This window comes from Lithobates pipiens, unplaced genomic scaffold (assembly GCF_037356315.1).
Source record: "Lithobates pipiens isolate NorthernLeopardFrog02 unplaced genomic scaffold, aLitPip1_a1.2 Scaffold_8, whole genome shotgun sequence".
NCBI lineage: Eukaryota > Metazoa > Chordata > Amphibia > Anura > Ranidae > Lithobates > Lithobates pipiens.
The window spans coordinates 566,345,028-566,361,565 of NW_027507903.1; the positions used below are offsets into that span (position 1 = coordinate 566,345,028).

Here is a 16,538-nt window from a genome sequence, read left to right on the forward strand (position 1 = left end):
GCCTAGTATGAGCTCCTTTGCCATGGTAGCATTCATCATATGACAATTAGGAGCATGCAGAGGTGCACACTCCTAGCTGTCAGGCCATGGTGTAACTAACAGCCAAAAGCCTCTTCTACGATCGGGAAATAATCAGTCTGGTTCTTGATCATGGTGATCATGCTGGCTAAAGGTCTATTTACAAAATGTGGTCGAGGAGATATAAACCTTCTCATCCACTTCAGCCAAGATGGTAGAGTGCATTTGTTTTAATACTGTTCTTGAAATATACACTTGCAGTATTAAAAAAAATGTTTTTTTTTTTTTTTTTACATTTTTGCCCATTTTGCTCCAAGTAAAACAAACAAATGAAGTATTTATTAAAACGGTGTACCAATTAAAATGCCCTTTTCAAAATGTAAAACTTATTTTCTGTATGGTACATCATAGGACACAGAGCCTTAAGTATTTACTTAGTGGGATATAGCTACCTTCAGGTGTTGACACTGGCACACCCAATACAGGAAGTTGACTTCCCTATATAACCCCTCCTCCTACCAGGAGTACCTCAGTTTTTTTCGCCAGTGTCTAAAGGTGTTGGCACGAGTGAAGATGTCCTCTGTGGAGCTCCATGAGGGATTAATACTGGATTTAAAAAGCCTCCAGAACTGGATCCATTCCGCCAATGCGGCTCCAGGATGGTACCCGGGCCTCTCATAGAAGAACGAGGTTTTGCCTTTAATGCTTCTCTTTGAGGGCTGGACCCTAGGAACCAGGGCTCTCTTTGGTCTTGCTACATTACCTACAGCTGTCCTGAGGGGTGCTATACATGGTCCAAAGGAGTGGAACCCCTATTAAAAGGGCCCCAGTCTTTGAAGGTTTAACCATGCTGCCCGCCGTGATGGGTGTAGCTTGGATCTGTCTGTTTACAGCAGTATCCTGCAGCGAGGAAAAGGTAAGAGGAAAGCATAGGAACTGCAAAGTCCACCTATGACTTTTCTTTCAATTAACTTGTAAAATGCCTTTAAAGCTCCTCTAGAGCGAGTAATAGTGTATAGACCCTGTTTAAATCTGTGCTAATACAGCGTGTCTCAGCAGCTGGAGGGGGGGGGGGTCTCCTCTCGCCTTAAATGGCTAGGGATACATGTTATGTTTAAACAAGCATAAATCTGAAAAGCTGATAAAACGGCTGTGGAGGTGACTCTTGCTAAAGCACAGGAAATGGTGTGGCGCATAGACAATCGGGCTTAAACCTGAAAAAACGTAAAGCTGATACTCTGGGAAACAGACGGTGTCTATCAGAGCAGCGGATGCAAGGTTGCCACAGGACACAGAAGCGCTGGTGCATGTGAGGAGTTTACACAGGCATTTGCAGTACAGGAAAGAAAATATTGTTTAGCCTTAGGTCATTCTATGCTACCACTGTTTTTCCTACTATTGTTCAAATAGAACAGTTCTTAGAGCACCTTTTTGCTTTTTGTGCTTTGCACTATGGCTTCAAGACTTACTACTAAGGCACCAAAACCACCCCCAGGCGATGGGAACTCCAGACATGCCTCCACATTGTCATCCTCTCTGGAGATACCTGACATGGCAAGCCAGGTTGAGTCATTGGAAGCAATTGTTGGTGGAACTGCTTCTCACACTACACTACAGCCCCTGTATATGTGACTGAAGAAGCATTTTCCTTTGCTCTTAAAAGACCAGTTCACAGAGGCCCCTAACGAGCTCCCTGCACAACAGGCCAGTAAGTTGGCCGATTTACCAAAAGCATTATGTTTTGCCATAGATGCTATAAAGGATTCTATTCATCAGGCGTCTCGCATTGCACTTGTGCTAGTACAGATGCATAGGACCCTTTGGCTAAAGGGTTGGTTTGCCGAAGCAACCTGCAAAAACCTGTCTAATTTCCCATTTCATGGCGAGTGACTATTTGGCGATGATTTGGATAAATACATTCAGAAAATTTCCAGTGGAAAAAGTACTCTTTTGCCAGTCGAAAGTATAAACGTCCTTCATTTAAACTGACTTTCTCTCCTGCGCCAAGTGCATCCGCCTCTAGGCAGTGGCGGCGGCTTCCACCGTCAGATTCCAGAGGAAAATCGCAGGGTCAGGCCCAGGCTCAAAGGAAGACCTGGAGCTGCAAGACTACAAAGCAGAATACTAAGACCTCTTCATGAAGAGGCGTCTCCTCTCACCAAGGTGGGGGGAAGACTTTTGCATTTCGCAGAAGTCTGGCAGAGGGAAACTCAGGACAGATGGGCTCTCTCCACAGTCACTCTGGGATACAAACTAGAGTTTTGGGAGTTTCCACTATCTCACTTTCTGAGATCAAACGTTCCCAAGGATTCAGGGAAAAGACAATCCCTATTTCAAGCATTTGACCAATTTATTCAAGGGGTAATCGTACAGATCCCCACAGAGGAACAAGGTTTAGGTTTCTATTCAAACCTGTTTCCGGTACCAAAGCCGAATGGAGATGTCATTCTGGATCTAAAAAATCTAAATCGGTTCCTAAAAATTTGCTCCTGTCTAATGGAGTCGATCAGGTCAGTGGTCTCCATCCAAAAAGGTGGAGAAATTCTGGCATCCATCGATGTCAGGGACGCATATCTGCATGTCCCTATATTTCCCACTCGCCAAAGGTTTCTGCGATTCGAAGTGGAACAACGGCACTTTCAGTTTGCGGCCTTACCCTTTGGGCTAGCCACAGCACCATGGGTATTCACAAAAATACTGGCCCCACCTCTAGCCAGGTTGAGAGCACAGGGCATAACAGTGTTGGCGTACCTAGACGATCTATTGTTAATAGACGAGTCAGTGACTCGCTTAAGGCAAAGCGTACGCATTACAACCAGTTACCTGGAAAGTCTAGGTTGGATCCTCAACCTAGACAAGTCTTCCTTAAAACCAGTAGGAAGGCTGGATTACTTAGGCCTGATCATAGATACAGCCCAGAAAATTGTGTTCTTGCCTCCAGCAAAGATCAGCTCCATACAAGAGCTGGTACGGATGGTCAGGTCAAAAGCAAATCCTTCAATTCGCCTTTGCATGAGGTTGTTAGGAAAGATTGTAGCTTCATTCGAAGCAGCCCCCTATGCCCAGTTCCATTCAAGACTGTTGCAAAACAGAATCCTTTGTGCTTGGAACAAGACGGTCCAAGCTTTGGACTTGCCAATGCGGCTGTCCCCAAGAGTGTCTCAAAGCCTCAGTTGGAGGTTATGAAGCCAGAATTTGCTGAAGGGGAAATCCTTCAGACCAATAATCTGGAAAGTAGTAACGACAGATGCCAGCCTCTCAGGCTGGGGAGCAGGACTAGAGGAGGTGACTGTCCAGGGACAGTGGTCAAAACTCAAAAGAGCCCTGCCCATCAACATCCTAGAGGTTCGGGCAGTGTATCTGGCTCTGAAAACCTGGATCTCCAGGTTAAAGAATTGTCCAGTCTGGATTCAATCTGACAATGCCACGACTGTGGCCTATATCAATCACTAAGGGGGCACCAAGAGTCTCTCAGCTCAGAGAGAGGTGAACCATATCCTAACTTTGGCAGAAAGGAATGTCCCATCCCTATCGGCAGTTTTCATTCCGGGAGCAGAAAATTGGCAGGCGGACTATCTAAGTCGCCAACAGTTACTGTATTACCAGGGGAATGGTCTCTTCACCCTCTAGTGTTTCAGGCTGTTTGCCAAAGATGGGGGACTCCGGACATAGATCTAGCATCCAGATTCAACATGAAGTTGGCCAACTTTGTGTCCAGAACAAGGGATCCCCTCACATACAGAACAGATGCGCTGGTAACCCCGTGGGATCAGTTTTCACTGCCTTGACTTCTTTTCAGGATCAAGCTTGAAAGAAAGCTGGTAACTCTGGTAGCACCAGCACGGCCCAGAAGGTCATGGTATGCAGAGATCGTAAAAATGGCAGTGGAGGGTCCTTGGCCTCTCCCACTAAAGCCAGACCTGCTATTGCAGGGGCCGATATTCTATCCTACTTTAAGAACGTTAAATTTAATGGCTTGGCTATTGAAACCCACATTGTGAAAAGCGTGGGCTTTCCAGGTCTGTTATCTCAACTTTAATCAATGCAAGGAAACCAGTTTCCAGAGCTGTATATTATAGAGTTTGGAAAGCTTACGTTTCCTGGTGTGAATCCAAGGGTTGGCACCCTCTGAGATATATTATAGGCAGAATCCTTGCCTTTCTACAATTATTTGTTTGTTTTTTTTTTTACCAAATTTTCTGTCTCTTGATTTATAGTGCAAAAAAAATAAAAAATAAAACAGAGGTGATTAAATACCACCAAATGAAAGCTCTATTTGTGTGGAAAAAAAGGACAGCCGTTTCATATGGGTACAAGGTTGCATGACTGAGTAATTGTCATTCAAAGTGCGAGAGCACCGAAAGCTGAAAATTGGTCTGGTTAGGAAGAGGGTTTAAGTGCCCAGTGGTTAAAATGTTTCTCAGCTCTAAACCTTTCATCCAATTTCTAAATGGCTGCATTTTTAAATTTCAAAAAACAATATAAAGGAATAGTTGTGGTAAAAAAAAAGTACTTGTGGGTTTAACTAATCATTTTTTTTTTTTTTTTGTATAATTCTCCTTTAACCCCTAGGCCCCAGCAGCACGCAAATATACGGCCTCTTGGAGGGTGGGCCTTGGCGCTAAGCAGCCACATACTTATCAATTTGCAGACACAGCAGTGCTGAGAGGGCGCACCCTGCGCAGTTACCATCAGCTACCGATCACTTCTTGCCATGTGGAGCTTTCTGATCATGTGATCTCTGACAGCCAATCACGTGATCATAAACCCCGCCCCACCTCCCACCATCTGAAACCTCTTAAAGGTCCGGGAGGAGCCGATGTTAAGTGGGTGTGGCAGGGGTTGTGTCCTATTCCTACATATGTTTGCAAATAGGTGTCCCTCGTTCCCATCTCAAACAGCTGGGAGGTATGGTGTTGATCATACAGTGAGTAGGCTCAACAGATGTTGCAGCACAGTGTCCAATGATGTTTTTTAAATTTTTTATGCCAATATGTTTGCAGTGTGTTTTTCACTGCATTCTTGGCAAGAGCTTTTGGGTTTGCCAGTATATCTTTAAACCACACCCATATGGTTGAGCCCACTTTTCATTGGCCACACCCCCTTATTGCCACGGCTTACTATGCGCACCACATTCAACCCCTTTGCAATTGTCTGTCTTTGTCAAGTTCAAAAGTTGGGAGATATGCAGTGGACTTAATGATCGAGGATATAGTTCTTTTGTCATTTAACTCAGTGGATGATGTCAGCAAAATGGTCCTGGGGGTGGGACCATGTGCTTAACCACTTCAGGACCACCCATCACATATATTTTGCGGCAGGGCAGCCCAGCTGCCTGAAATTGCGTACCTCTACGTGATTTCGTGCACGAGGTCTGGGGTGTGCATGCCACCGGCGACCTGCTCCCTTTGTGAATGGAAGCAGCGGGAGCCAATCAGCAAGTCTGGCGCCCATGATGGCCACTGTCCAGGGGAAGCAAAAAAGCTAATCGGGAACACTGATCTCTGTTTTCCTCCAGTCGCAGCATTTCCCCCCCCCCCCATTTAGAATGCACTCCCTAGGAGCACACTTAACCCTTTTATCGCCCCCGATGTTAACCCCTTCCCTGCCCGTGTCATTTATACAGTGGCAGTGCATTTTTGTTTAGCACTGATCACTCTATTGGTGTCACTGGTCCCCAAAAAAAGTTTCACTTGGTGTCAGATTTTTCCGCCGCAGTGTCAAAGTCCTGCTAAAAATTGCTGATGGCCGCCATTACTATTGCTGATGGCCGTCATCATTATTACAAAAAAAAAGTCCATAAAAATAGCCTATAGTTTGTAGATGCTATAAATTTTGCACAAACCATTTAAAGGATCACTAAAGACTTAAAAAAAAAAAAAAATGTAAATAACAAACATGTCATACTACTTACCTCCACTGTGCAGCTCGTTTTGCACAGAGTGGCCCCAAACCTAGTCTTCTGGGGTCCCGCAAGGCATCCACACCTTCATGTGAGCTCCCTCACATGCTGTGGAGTGCTTGCGGGCGCGCTCCCGTGATATAGCTGCTCACTGTATCTCTCGGACCTGCTCCCTGGCACGCCGCATCACTGGATGTGATTGACAGCAGCGCGAGCCAATGGCTGCGCTGCTTTCAATCCATCCACTGTAACCAATCAATGGCCAGGCTGAGCGGTGAAGAGGATGTCGGGGGCGAGCAGGGTACTTTCGAGAGGTCAGGTAAGTAAAACGGGGGGGGGGGGGCGGTAACTTTTACCTTTACAACCCCTTTAATATACACTTATTGGGATTTTTTTTTACCAAAAACATGTAGAAATTGGTCTAAATTTGATGATGAAATTAAAATTTTTTTACATTTTTTTTATTGAATATGTTTTATAGCAAAAAGTAAAAAAAAAAATATATTTTTAAAAATGGTCTTTTTTTTTGTTTGTTTATAGCGCAAAAAATTTAAACTGCAGCGGCGATCAAATACCACCAAAAGAAAGCTCTATTTGTGGGGAAAAAAAAGACCTCAATCAATATTTGAGTACAGTGTCGCATGACCGCGCAATTGTCAGTTAAAGTAGCGCAGTGCTATATTGCAAAAAATGGCCTGGTCGTGAAGGGGGTAGATCCTTCCAGGACTGAAGTGGTTAAAGTGATTGTAAACAATCACCTTGTAGCACAACCTATTCAGTTTAACCACTTTCAGACCGGACCAATTTGCTGGTCAAAGACCAGACCACTTTTTGCGATTCGGCACTGCGTCGCTTTAACTGACAATTGCGCGGTCGTGCGACGTGGCTCCCAAACAAAATTGACGTCCTTTTTTTCCCACAAATAGAGCTTTCTTTTGGTGGTATTTGATCACCCCTGCGGTTTTTATTTTTTGCGCTATAAACAAAAATAGAGCGACAATTTTGAAAAAAACGCATTATTTTTTACTTTTTGTTATAATAAATATCCCCCAAAAATATATAAAAAAACATTTTTTTCCCTCAATTTAGGCCGATACGTATTCTTCTACATATTTTTGGTAAAAAAAAATCGCAATAAGCGATTATTGATTGGTTTGCGCAAAAGTTATAGCGTTTACAAAATAGGGATAGTTTTATAGCATTTTTATTAATAATTTTTTTTTTTTTTTTACTAGTAATGGCGGCCATCAGCGATTTTTATTGTGACTGCGACATTGTGGGGGACCCATCGGACATTTTTGACACATTTTTGGGACCATTGTCACTTATACAGTAATCACTGCTATATAAATGCAGTGATTCCTGTGTAAATGACACTGGCAGTGAAGGGGTTAACCAGTGGGTGGCAGTGTAGGGGTTAAGTGTTCCTAGGGGCGTGTTACTAACTGTGGGGGGGTTGGGCTTTCATTTAGTGAAGACTGATCTCTGCTCCAATCACATGGAGCAGAGATCAGCGTCACTAGTTGCTAGGCAGAATGGATAAATGTTGTTTACAACGGCACTTCTCCATTCGGCCGCGGCGATCGAGTCCGCGGGTCCCGCGACCGGACTCATGGGGGTCCCGACCAGCGCGGGAGCAGGGCAGGGCGGCAAATTTAAAGGGACGTACATGTACGCCCATTTGCCTGCCCGTGCCATTCTGTCGATGTACATCGTCGTGCACTGGTCGGCAAGTGGTTAAAATAGAAATGAAAGGCAAAAAGCGTGTGTGTGTGTGTGTGTGTGTATATATACATATTATATATATATATTAAAAATCATAATTTAGCTTTTTTTTCCCTCCTTTTTTTTAATAAGTGATCACATTCCCTCTGTTCTAAGCTGCTTAAGAGCTGGGGGAGGAGAAACAGCAGCCCATTGATCTTCCCAGTGAATGGCTATGTAGGGGTTGATGTGTCAGCACAAGTCTGATCATTGAATGAGAGCATACTGAGTAAGGATGGCTGAACTGTTCACCCAGGGGTCGTTTTGTGGCAAATTTTGCGTGTTTGCGTTTCGCCCAATCGGCGGACTATTGCCGCTGTGGACATATGTGTTTACAGTGTGAAAGAACTTTGACCCATAATGACACATCCATTATGGGGTACAGGACAGCCAATTGAGACATTTCAGCACATGGACAATTGGACATTCCCACTACCTTATAAATAGACCCGATCTGGCAGCCATTTTACATTCTGTCTTATTTCAGTGTAGGGACAGGACGCTGTGTGGAGCAGGGAGAGACTGTAGTGACACAAATCGCTAGCTATTAGATCCACAAAAGTCCTTTTAAGGACTGGTATGGTATAGGTGTAGTATAGTATATTGGGTTGAGTGCACTGCTGTGCTGGTGATTGCAGCAGCCTGTCTTTTGTCAGTGCAGGGAGGGACAGGATGCTGTGTGCAGCAGGGACAGTCAGTTTAATCACTAGCTATTACTATTAGGTCCACAAAGGTCCTTTTAAGGACTGGTATAGGTGTACAGTATATAGGGTTGTACACGTATAATATACTTTCTTCCAAATATAGAAAGATTATTATACTTGACTGCTGCCCTATTCTGCAGCAGTCCTTTATCAGTGTAGGGACTGAGGTACAGTCTGCAAATCACTAGCTACTTGGTCCACAAAGGTCCTTGTAAAGACTGGTATAGGTGTATTATTTGGAGGGTTGTGGTGCACTGCTGCAGATTGCTGCCCTATTCTGAAGCAGTCCTTTTGCAGACTGTACCTCAGTCCGTACACTGATAATCACTAGCTACTTGGTCCACAAAGGTCCTTGTAAGGACTGGTGTAGGTGTACAATATATAGGGTTGTGGCGCACTGCTGCAGATTACTGCCCTATTCCCAGAAATGCTGCATTCTGCTTTTGCGTGCGCTGGCAGAGGAGCAATTCCCACTCCCAGAGAAAGAGTTGTGGGTATCAATCCAACAGGGCCTGCAATGAGAGGGCGGTTTGAAGATGTGTTGGTGACTTCTGATATGAGGTCATTCTTTCAGCCAACCCATCGACGGGTCTCATCCGGATCCAGCGTCAGGGAACGCCTAGACCAACAGGTGTCCGACTACATCGGGTTAACGGCCGATGTGGACGCTCTGAGGAGTGATGAACCCCTGGACTACTGGGTGGGCAGGCTTGACCTCTGGCCAGAGCTTGCCCAATTTGCAATGGAACTGTTGGCTTGCCCCTCGTCCAGTGTCCTGTCCGAAAGGACATTCAGCACAGCAGGGGGGATTGTGACCGATAAGCGCACTCGCCTAGCTCACAACAGTGTTGACTACCTCATATTTCTGAAAATGAATGAGGCATGGATCTCGGAGGAATTCAACACATGTGACCAGTAGACCATGTATATCTCTATAAACAATTTATTTAATCGAGCACACAGACCTTTTTTCTACATTTGGCTCACTTCCTTGTACAAAAAAAGCACACCGTACTATATGCTCGTACCCTCCTGTTTGAAGAGGTTGAGCGGTGTCATATTTTTGGGGCCCAGCAGTGAGTTGCTGGTATCAGTGCTGCTGTTAGTGCTCTCTATCACGGTGCTGGTGTCAGTGCACTCTATCACGGTGCTGGTGTCAGTGCACTCTATCACGGTGCTGGTGTCAATGCTCTATATCATGGTGCTGGTGTCAGTGCACCCTATCACGGTGCTGGTAATCATCTCCTGCACCCCCTTCATAGCCTACCCTGACCTTTCCTCTCCTCCATTGCCTTCATGCGCTCCTGAGTCCTGAATTGTCAAAATTTCACATATAAAAAAAGAATGCTTGTAGTTGTTGATCCCAGATTCACTTCATACATGTGTTATGTCAGTAGCCATGTGGTGGGACTATGTGTGCACAGCTAGTAATTATTTTGTGGCTGGAAATATGACCTGTAGGTTTGCAAAGTTCACCCGCCATTGAAGTCAATGGGGCCCGCCGCAAACTTTGCGGTTCGCAAACTTTCGGCCGCATTTGCGAAACGTCCCATTGGAAGTTCGTCCATCTCTAATACTGAATTCCCAGCATAGCTAGAGAACGGACCATGGTCTGTTCTGCTTAGTGTGGTCAGTTTTTATTGGGAAAGCAGATGAACACCAGGGTTTTCACATAAAGGAAGCAATACAAAGAGAACACGATATTTTTTCATACAACTCCATGGTACAGTAGGCACTTATCAGGAGTATGAAATGTTGGGTTTACATATAGATTAAGCTTGTTGGGTGAATAAATTATTGCCTGTGAAGACATACTTGATGTGCGGCTTTTCAACTAAACTGAGCCATAAGTATTGGTTATTCTGTGTTATCTTTTACTTTTTGAAATTATCAAAAAAAAATCTAAAGTGTATAAACATAGTAAATGTGAACAAGGCGTGTTTCTTTGTGACTTATGCAGCCACATTGTCTGTCACTTGATCCCCTTTTGTTTAGGTGTTAGTTGACAGTAGCAGCTGCAGCTCGGTCAGCAAGAAAAAAAGTGTTTCCGCCCGGTTTCGAACCGGGGACCTTTCGCGTGTGAGGCGAACGTGATAACCACTACACTACGGAAACTGCTTGGAAAACATCACTAAAGTAATCAGGAAATGTCACTACTGGTTGGGGCCTTCATAGGTTTGTTTACGTTGCTTTGATATCTGCTTGGACTTCTTCTGGTGTACAAGGTTGAAATACATAAACGTACCAGCATGTTTTTTTTTTTGTTGTTTTGTTTTTTACACTCACCTGGACGACGGTCCCTACCTTAAATGTTAGAGATGGTCTTGTTTGGGTGGACTGATATTTTAAGCAGCAGACAGAAAAGCAGCTAGAGAAAGATAAAGGAGTTAGTGACTTGCATTTCAGCTGGAGCAAGGGAACGGTATTCCTAGGTAAAAAAGAAATTACATTTACCATTGGCATAAAACAGGGTCCCCTCCCGAAGCTCCCGCATAGGCAAACTCCTCAGATGACAACAGGATGCCATGCTGAAAGCCCCCAGTAATAAACAATGGAGAGGGGAAGGACATCTGTGGAATAAGGATGAGCTCAGGCGTGTTCGCACGGTCCACATGCAGAGCCCGCCAGGAAGTCGGGGCAGAGCTGCGCTAATCACAGGCAGCGAGACATTGCCCCGATGTGCAGCTGCAGAGATCGGGCAATGTCTCACTGCCTGTGATTAGCGCAGACTTCCTGGCGGGCTCTGCATGTGGACCGTGCGAACACGCCTGAGCTCATCCTTACTGTGGAAGATACAAACCTCTAAAAAATGATTTTGACAAACAAGGGCAAAAATTGTAAAATGTGGCCCCATTCAAGATGGCTGCCACAACCTCAGGCCAGACCACGCAAACGCAGCTAGCGGGCAATTTTCAAAGACAGTAAGTGCAGCATAAAAAAATAAATCTGAATTGCACCCCCCCCCCCCCCCCCCACTCCTACTAGCTTAGGTGGGTGTATTTTTTCCATTATCTGTGTCCCTTTCTGATGATGATGTGCTAGTCAGAGCGGATGGACTATTTCTTCAGTTTTCGGCACATGCCCGTTCAGCTCCGCTCACATGTTCTTCTGCCTTGTCTCAAATCCCTGGCCAGCTGCCTACCTGATTATCTCCTTGCCTTCCCCGGCAGAGTCATTTTCCTCCGCTCCCCACCCAGTAGTAGCCGGGGCCTGGAGAGTGAGATCTGAGAGGCTGTGAGGCAGGTGATGGCGATGGGCAGATGGAGGCAGCTGACGATGTCCAGCAGCAGGAATAGAGGGGAAGCAGATACAATTGTGGGGCTGCCAGTGCCTTCAAGGCTTCAACACAGGTGTGCTTTGGGGGTGTCTGTGAATAGACTACATTGCACTGTGTCTGTCTCTCTGGTATAATGGATGGTATCAGAACTCATAGGCAGCGGGGGGCACTTATTGGTCAGAAGTTAACAAAATCAGCACCCAGCAGCCATGTTATGTGACAGAGCCAGCCAGAGCCATGATAGAGTGCCTGCTGCCTGTGAGTTATCGTAATGCTGATGATGTTAAAGAGGGATTTCACTGTGAAAAAAAATATTAAAAGCCAGCAGCTACAAATACTGCAGCTGCTGACTTTTAATAAATGGACACTCACCTGTCCCAGGATCCAGCGATATTGGCAGCCGAGGCCGATCGGTCGCTTAGCTCTCAGCTGCTGCCGCCGCCATTCTAGGTGAGGGAATCAGGAAGTGAAGCGTTGCGGCTTCACTGCCCGGTTCCCTACTGTGCATGCGCGAGCCACGCAGCGCAATAGGAATTGTCCGCGATGTCTCTGGGACTCGTGTGTGTCCCAGCAGACAGTGCGCAGGGACAAGAAGAGGCACAGACTCCTGTGGGAGTCTATGCCCGGAAGTGGGTGCAAATACCTGTCTTAGACAGGTATCTGCACCCCCCTCCCCCCTGAAAGGTGCCAACTGTGACACCGAAGGGGGGGAGGGTTCCGATGAGTGGAAGTTCCACTTTAGGGTGGAACCCCGCTTTAACCAGTTTCCGATTGCCTGACAGCAGATTCACTGCTACAGGGGGGTCACTCTGCGCAAGATCAGTTATATAGGTGATCCTGCATTTCTGGGTGTCAGAGCCAATCAGGTTCGTAGTTCGCCGGTCTGTCAGTATGGAAGACATTGATCCTGTGTTCCTGCAAAGCACCTCCCCACAGTGAGAAAACACTTGTTAGGCACACATTTAACCCATTGATTGCCCTAGATGTTATCCCCTTCCCAACCAGTGTCATTAGTACAGTGACAGTACATATTTTTCACTTAGTGTCCGATTTGTCCACCACAATAGCGCAGTCCCGTTATGAGTCACTGATTGCTGCCATTAGAAAAAAACAATATGTCCCTGGATTTCATTTTAAAAATGTGGTCAACTTACCCTAGGATCTATGCAACCCGCCCGCCGCAGCCGGCTCCTGACATCCTCACATGCGTAGAGGCAGAAAAGTCGGAGCAAGGTGCCACACTACCCGCTGTAGCAACCAGGAATGAAGGTACAATATCGAAAGGAGGGGTGGGGAGAAAGAAAATTAAAAAGAGAGGAATGCAAGGAAAGGAATGTGAGAGAGAATGGATGACAGGAGGGAGAAATGGAAGGGTAAGGCCAAGTAAAAGTAGATATAGCTGCTTTCTCTGCTGCAGGCCTGAGCAAATGGCAGTACATAACTGTAGATAGGAGCTCTTAGTTAAGAGACAACTGCTGTCCCAAAAGGCCCACAGAAGGGACGTCACGATTCAAAGGCCAGGAGCGTGGGATTGAAGGCAAGATGCTGCCGATAGGATCTGTAGCCAGAGCCCATGTGCGCTGCAAGTGAGTGATCACTTAACTCATTACACAACAGTGCCTTAACTAACACCTTGTCTTAGCTGTGTGAAGTGGTTAACGCTTTAGGGGAGGGGGGGTTAAATAATTTACAATGGTAATTGTAATTTGTTACATGGAGGGGGTTAATGTACTCAGTGATGTATTAGTGACCAGTGGCAATTAACCCCTTTGTGCTGCATTAATGACAGCAGCACCATCGGTGTTAATTAATCTCTTTTATGCTACAGCATGAAGTTGTTTATAAACACTGCCCCTAGTACCACTAATGCAGCACAAAGGGGTTAAAGTGCTTGTAAACCCTTTACAACCACTTTAACCTACAGGTAAGCCTAGATTAAGGCTTACCTGTAAATGCAAGAAATATCTCCCAAACCTAAAAGGTATAGGAGATATTTGCAGAAATAGCCGGAGCGATGTCTACGGCACATGCGCCGTAGACATCGGGTGCAGGCGCACTGAGCATGCCGCTTCAAACGGCGATCATGCCGTGATCATCAGTGATATAGAATGACAGAAAAATTTATCTTTAGGCTTCATTTATACAGGGCGTGCTGCAGACATGCGTCTAACATGCAGGGCTGTCTTTTACTAGCTTGGGGATGCATAAAGTGTTACATGCATCCCAATGCCGGCATCCCATTTATTTCTACTGAACCACACAGCCGCTCTGTCCCAATATGACATGTGTGCGGGTCCCAGAATGCACTCTGTCCCTATATGTCATGTGTGCGGGTCCCAGAATGCACGCAGGGTTCATTCAAGGACCCGCACCAGCACGTAATATTGGGATATAGTTGCTGTGTGTCTCAGTAGAAATAAAGGAGGTGCCGGCATTGGGGTGCATGCAACACTTTAAAACAGTGTTACAGTTTTAACCACTTCAATACAGGGCATTTTCACCCCCTTCCTGCCCAGACCAATTTTCAGTTTTCAGCACTGTAACATTTTGAATCACAATTGCGCGGTCATGTAACACTGTACCTAAATTTTGCTATAAACAAGAGAAAAGCCACAAGTTTGAGAAAATAATTTTTTTACTTTTTGCTATAATAAATATCCCAAATTCTTTTTTTAAAAAAATAATTTTTTCCTCGGTTTAGGCCGATATGTATTCTTTCTTCTACATATTTTTGGTAAAAAAAAATTGCAATAAGCGTAAAAATTTATAGCGCCTACAAAATAAGGGATAGATTTATGGCATTTTTATTATTATTATTATTTTTTTACTAGTAATGGCGGCGATCTGCCTGTGACTGTGACATTGTGGCGGACATATCGGACACTTTTGACACTATTTTGGGACCACTGACAGTTGTATAGCAATCAGTGCTATGAATATGCACTGATTACTGTATAAATGTCACTGGCAGGGAAGGGGGTTAACACTAGGGGGCGATCAAGGGGTTAAGATTCTAACTGTAGGAGAAGGGGACTGACTAGGGGAGGAGACCGATCGATCGGTGTTCATACTTAGTATGAACACATGATCTCTCTCCTCTCCCCTCACAGAGCATGGATCTGTGGGTTTACAGATGCACACAGATCCACGGTTCTGCTCTGTAACGAGCGATCGCAAGTGCCCGGTGGGCATCGGTGATGCAGCGCCGCATGCCCCCCCTATACCGCCAGAAAGTCGTCATGTGACGCCCGCCCAGGATGGGAGATACCATCTGCGGATGTCATATGACAATGGGCGGGTAGGGAAGTAGTTAAACAAGGTTAGGACTTTATTATACGTTAAATACAGTTCTGTAAGCAACACCTTATTTGCTTGCAGTGCCCCTCCCGAGATTAGACTCTGGATCTGCCCCTGCGAAGGAGGAAGGTGAAAAATAATATGCACTAGGACATCCACTAACAATTTCCATTTATTTTTAATGAAGTAATCTAAAGCACATAGGCATTCCAAATGAGAACATTGTGTCGTGTTTTTTTCTGATTTCTGGTGTATAAAAATTGAGAGATGTAGCCGCAGTGTTGTGTGTCACTTGATCCTATTTTTTTTGGTTGCAGGTGCAGCATTACCTTGGACCTTAAAGAGGAAGTAACCCCCCCCCCCCCCCCCAATAATCTTTATAATATTTTTTTACATTACCAAGCAAGATATATATATAAATTACTCCGAAACGAGCGTTAGACGTACCTTTTTTTGATGTTTGATTGTATAGTGTCTTCCGGGTATCATCCGCACCATTCTTAGTTCTGTTTTCCGAAGCCGATGCGAACGCCATTTCCGCCCTTCGCTCATATCCCTGCCGAAATCCCGCGCATGCGCCATAGCGTCTGAACCAACCCTCAATCTCGATTGCTGCTGCTACTACGGTAACAGAGCATTCTGAACCAGCTCTGATTCACTCCCCTGTTGTGACGTCTTATTCAGTCACAAGGGGGAGTATCAGAAAGACTAGAATCATTCCTGCACCGCAAGACCTCCTCTGTGCCGTTCAGAGGGGAATCTCACTCACAGTCAATTACAGACATGCAGGAAATGCAAAAGGGCACTAATAAAAGAACATACAGCGCAATTGTGCATGACGTCATCCAAAATAAAGAGACGATTTTCACGGAAAATGCACAAGTGCACTTGCACGGGTAGCGATTAGCTGCCTCTCTTATCTAGTATATTATAAGATTAAGTTTACTCTGAGGGTTTACAACCACTATAATACTCACATCAGAAGGAAAAACTGTTTCCGCCCAGTCTCGAACCGGGGACCTTTCGCGTGTTAGGCGAACGTGATAACCACTACACTACGGAAACTCCTGGTGATAGGCCAGGAGGTAAAAAAATAGAATTTTAACACTGCAACACTTTAAAATAACCTTTAAAAAAAAAATCTTTATTTTCTAAAAATAATTCTTACATTTCTACTACTTAATGGTCCTGTAATCCATTTTTTATTTAATTTTTTTCTACTGTGTTTTTCTGCTTTCTTGTAACTTCCTCTGTGAGCCCTTGACCCTCTCTAATGCATGTTTGTTGTGATCATGTGAACTGCTCTGTGCACACTATAAATCCCATAGTCCATCTCAGAAGTGAACAAGAAAGGGTGGCTACATTCCTACATACAGTGGAACCATAGAGAACAAACGTAGCCATCCTCTAACAGGAAGTCAGATCACAGCAACAAGAAAAAACAATGAATTTGGAGATTTAGGCTCCATGCACACTGGAGCTCATTAACTGCAGTTTATTGGAGTTTGGGCGTTTTTTTTAAAAGCCCATAAACTCCACTCTATGTTAGCCTATGTGTCAGGAAATGTTCCATCCG

At 45.0% G+C, this 16,538-nt stretch overlaps 1 non-coding gene across 1 annotated transcript; it reads right to left on the reverse strand.

Annotated features, from left to right (window-relative positions):
* Positions 1-10,430: 10,430 nt before the first annotated feature.
* On the reverse strand, positions 10,431-10,503 carry TRNAV-CAC (transfer RNA valine (anticodon CAC)). Its single transcript has one exon. It is a non-coding gene; the product is annotated as a tRNA-Val (tRNA).
* Between the last annotated feature and the right edge of the window lie 6,035 nt (positions 10,504-16,538).